The following is a 5,180-nucleotide window of genomic DNA, read 5'->3' as shown; positions in this document are numbered from 1 at the left end:
GCGCGTTTCTGGGGCGCCGCACTGAGCGCGCCGCGCCTGGAGCGCTCGGGGCAGCATCCCGAGGACGCGGCGGCGGATCTTGAAACGGACTTTTGTTTCCTTATTCCCAGRGTTAATCCGTTTAAGTATTTTCCTTGTCTGATCGTGAAGATGGTTCCAAATCAAGGTGCTGACCTGCCTCCAGTCTCACCCCTACTGGTGCTTATTTTCTTGCCTTTCCTTACAAACTCTCCTACCTTCTGTGTAAGATTTCCACGTTAAGAACTTCTTCCGCATTAAGAACTTCTTTTTTTTCTGTAGGACACTGATGTCTCATTAAGGTGCACAAGACGTTATATAAGATATAAACGTCATTCCATTTGGAGTCATTCAAATGGAATTCTTAAAAATGCTTAAATGTCTCCATATAACTTTATAACTGTGACTTTTTAAAATATCCAGTTCCAATATGAATAGCTATCTCAATACTTACATTGTTAGCCCTGACGACTTTCACAAGAGTAGCAAATATCCTCAGATTATGTATTAATCAAGATTAATATAATTATCTGCAATGCCTATGAAACAGTGAGTAAGCATTGTATTGAAGTATTACAGAGCTAACCATATTAAGCTAAAATATGAATTCCATTTTTATCTTTAAAGATTTCAGACTATGATCTTTGTATACAAATGACTAGAACCTTTAATTTTTAACTCTACTACAATTTCAAGACTTCTAATGAAAGGCAAATTATGGAAAATGAATGTACGTACCGCGTGTGCAAACTTGAGCACAGATGCGTACACAGCCATTAGTAAAGCTGGCAAGTATGAAGTCACCAAAGAGCTTCCTAGAAAACTGAACCTTGCAAGCTGAGAAATTTTAATAACCTTAATAAATTGTGATAATATTTAACAGCCCTGAATAGTACGGGGGAATCATTCTAAAAATCATAGACGTTTATAACTCTTTCTCAAAGGAACAAACAGTTTAAAAAATATTCCTATAAAACACTTGAGAATTTTGAAACGAAAAGTGCAATATAACTGTACAATTGTGATAACCGGTACTAGGCTTGGCAGCCTAGCATATCTGGTTCATCTTATTTTGTGTGTTGTCTTGAAGGAGCTTTCACAGATGTTTCAAAGACCTACTATTCATACATATTAATTGAGGGACTGCCACTCAGTGAAAAACCAAAGCAGGGTAAATCCTCCAGTATAAAACGTTGACAGGAGTGCCAGCTAGAGGCAGTTAGGAGAAAATAACAGGCAGCTCAAACATACTCAAAACACTATTTGCACATGATGCATAGTTTTATCCAGCACCATAAAAATTTGATTTCTCAAGATAAAACTATTTGGAATTTTTCTTTTTTAGTTACATGTAATCCTCATGGGCCATGACAGATTTAGAAAAGCATCCATACTCCTGCACACATGTCAAAATTAACTGTTTTACAAYATTGACGCAGGCTATGTTGCCAAGGGTAGCCTATCTGTTCCTTCTCCTAATTAATTTGTGGACCAAAATAACTGTGGATTAATTTTCAAATAGTTTCTCTCTTYCTTCCCCATCTTTAATAAATCCAGGGCCCGTATGACATCATCAACCTATAATGTACTGACCTGGGAGAGRCCCTGACTGGAAATAGAGACAGATCAGGACTGTCAACACCTCCCTGGCTTTGGAAAAGCTCTGAGCCCAATTTCTTCTTTTTCTTCTTCTGCCTTGTGAGTAACAGTCAGGATTAGCCACTCCAGGCTGACTTTTTACAATAGTACTATAAACCTATAGTCAAAAATTCAGTCAAAATGATATCACATTTAGTCCAATACTGGCAGTRGTGGTCTTGCACTGATGAATAAAACCTCATGTTATGTGCTTTCTTTATCAGTCAGACTGAAATTAAGAATCTATGTCAGAATAGAAGTTGCATTTTCTGTTTTTTGCCATCTTTTCCCTCTCCTCCCCACCATGATGTATTTATTAATAGTCTTTAGGTAGTTTAAAGGATGAGGAAAGGGATGTTTCTTCATTAAGAAACCTTTAAAGGAAGAAGACTTGCACGTAATATATTGCTTATATAGTACTTTTTCCTCTTTTCTGTAGATTGAATAAGTGGCTTAAACTTAAAAGTAACAGCCATTACTTTTTGTGATATTAAGTAAACCAAAACTGCTGTATTCAACACTTGTTTAGTACATACCAACATTATCAGTTTAGAAAATTTGACTCTTGAACTATTTATTCCATCAAAATTATTTATCGTTATTATTATCAACATTATTACAGACAACTCTGTTTAATACCATTATTCTTGGACTTGTGAGATATTCAACAACTTTTACTTTTTTGCTTCCCAAACACTTTCACTAGTAAGACCTAGAATGGAAGCACAAGCAGGCAACAYAGAAGTTGGTTTTAAAAATAAAACAGTTCTTATGCTTTCCTGTGTCTTCTCAGAATTTAGAAATAGACAATCAGAAAACAGAAGTTAGAACACATTTTTTTCTCCCAAAATAAGAAAATAATTTAATGCACTCTTTAGAGTCTGGTTTGCATACTCCAAGAGTTAAAGTTTGAATATTAAAGATTACATATGTCTTTCTATTTTCTAGAATATGATATACTATCACCTATTACCCATAACGTATTTTATTTTGGGATTCTGATCTACATTCAAAATTTAGGTATGAAACTCTACRGGGCTGGAGCATCTGAGATCATAATTATGAACACACATACCAGAGAACTGTTTAATGCTAGAAGGATCCCTATTCTAATTTGTTTTGAATACAATCACCTGATTTTTCATTCATTTAACTTGGCACCATATCGATATTTTTTATTTTTATATTAATATTTAGTTTTAAAATTATACCAATACTTCCTTCTGTTTTGGGAAACTTTTAACTATTCTGTTTTATTCCAATCCAAAATACGAATAATTCTCAAGCAAATTTCCCTGCAGGATTAGCTGAATTACATCAGCTAAAAGAATGAAATATTTTCCATATTATTGAACAAAATAAGCAAAGCCAGTGCAATCTCTGGAGAGGGATTTAACCCCTAGAGGTATTCCAACAGAAGCCCGATTCAGAAGCATACTGAAGCATCTTCAGACACATACCTACATGGAAACTAGTTCCATGATTAAGCAATTCTGTACATCTCATACTTGTTTATGCAGTATCACAGAGAGTATAGTCTCATTGATATTTGCCCATGCATGTTCCTCCGTCTATAAGCTGGTATCAACTCTATGCAGAGAAAATAAATGCCTATAAAGATGCCATGCCAGAAGATCGTTTCCTTGCCTTCCTTACCTTGTGGCACATCGAGGCACACGAATGGTCTTTGCTTCAGCTGACACAGACTAAGCCTGAAAGGAGAGATTAATATGGCCCATATATTTGTCATTTCTCAGTTCCTCAGAGTCATAACTGACAAGATGAGTTTAAAATCTGTAACGCCAGGACACTACACCAAAAGTGCTCTTTTTTAGGCCGTAATATTAYCACCTTTGTTTCCCCACAGATAGGACATTTTCCGCAAAGAAAAGTTGTTCAGGMATCTAGGAGCCTTTGTTTTGCCATGCACAGAAAGCTGAAATAATCAGTAGCAGCAGAGAATGTTCTGTGGCTCAAGCAAGTTTATAAGATACTAGTGTTATGAATATCATAGTTAGTACAGGAATTTGGAAGTATAAGAAGCGTAGCACAGAAGCAGCACAGGGAGAGTTCAAGATTTAGCAAACAAGCTTACTTGTATCATTTGAAAACTTCCTTTCCTGTAGCTGCAAGAAAATCCTTAGCTTTTGGCCTGTGGAAATCCTGGGCAGGTAGTATAAATGAAGACGTTATTTGTTGTGTTTAAATAAGGAATAATGTGATATAGTTTCCCTTTTGTTCTAGCACCTTTCACAGTCCCAGAGAGCTCCCATAGAACTAATACAATATTATATTTGAAATGCTACAAAACCAGATTTATTTCTAGTTTGTGAACTGATTCCTTTCCCCTCCCCCCAACTGCCCATTTTTAGTATTTACTATATAGTGTTTCAGTTTTCAGCCAAAGGATGACCTGCAATGTTTACTTGAAATGTAAGACAGCTGTGCTCTATGATGATTAACAAATACCACCAGAAATGTTTAAAAACATTTCCTGTCACCCTATCTTTTGGAACTGAACTAAAAACAACAAAGGCAGTGCAGAACAAACTTTTGGGGGCTCACTGTAATAATGGGGCCCCAAAACAAAACAATAGTAGAAGTTTCAYGTGTGCAAAACAATTTAGTCTTTCTTTGCATCTTTATGGAGCTCTTCATTGTGTATACAAGACACCAGAACTGGCAAATGTAGTAAATGCAGTCATAGTCACAAAAATGTTTCTTTGCYGAGAGAAAATATATTAACCAAAAAGCCCCTATATTCTTGTTTTGTTTTGAGAAATTCTTACTTATATGCACCCTTTGCCTTCCATGGGGTAAAAGACTAGATTCCTAGCAGGAAACTCATCAAGACTGTTTGTTTAGCAAAGAGGCAGAAAAAGCCAACATAGCTGTATGCAGTGAGATCACCACATTTATCTCACTGGGTTTGAATTTCCTTACTATAGTCACCTCCCTTCTGTGCAATATTTCTCCAAATAGAGTTTAACAATCAAGTTACACTAAATTATTTGTAAGAGATCAGAAGTGCTTTACCTATCTGCTTACAGATGCACATTTAGACATGAACCTTTGGATTACACTATAGAATATATACTTTTTTATGTGGCTATTCTTACTGGACTGTCCAATCTAATCATCAGATTGATGAGAAACAAAGATTGAACTAAATGCAGCCTGAACAAAACTAATTCAACTCCTCTCCTTCAACAGCATTTAAGGAGAGTGAACCACAGCATCAGTAACAAAGGTAATTAAACATTGGAAAACTCACTGAGAGGAAATTTTCAGGCCTTTAATTTTTTAATCAAAACTAGATGATTCTCCAAGAGATACTCTTTTTATTAATCCATGTTGTAAGCTGTAAACTGGAGCAYGCCACGTATTTCTTTGGTGCCAGTAACATCAGCTATAATAAATGATCTTTCCTAGTCTTAAAATTTATGATGAAGTGTATTTGATTTTTTGATCACACACCTGGTTTTGATACTAGCACGGCAAGCAAGGTTTTTCTTTAACATTAT

Source organism: Rhea americana, unplaced genomic scaffold (genome assembly GCF_003343005.1).
Source record: "Rhea americana isolate MKP2758 unplaced genomic scaffold, rheAme1 scaffold_5, whole genome shotgun sequence".
NCBI lineage: Eukaryota > Metazoa > Chordata > Aves > Rheiformes > Rheidae > Rhea > Rhea americana.
This window is presented reverse-complemented; position numbering follows the sequence as displayed.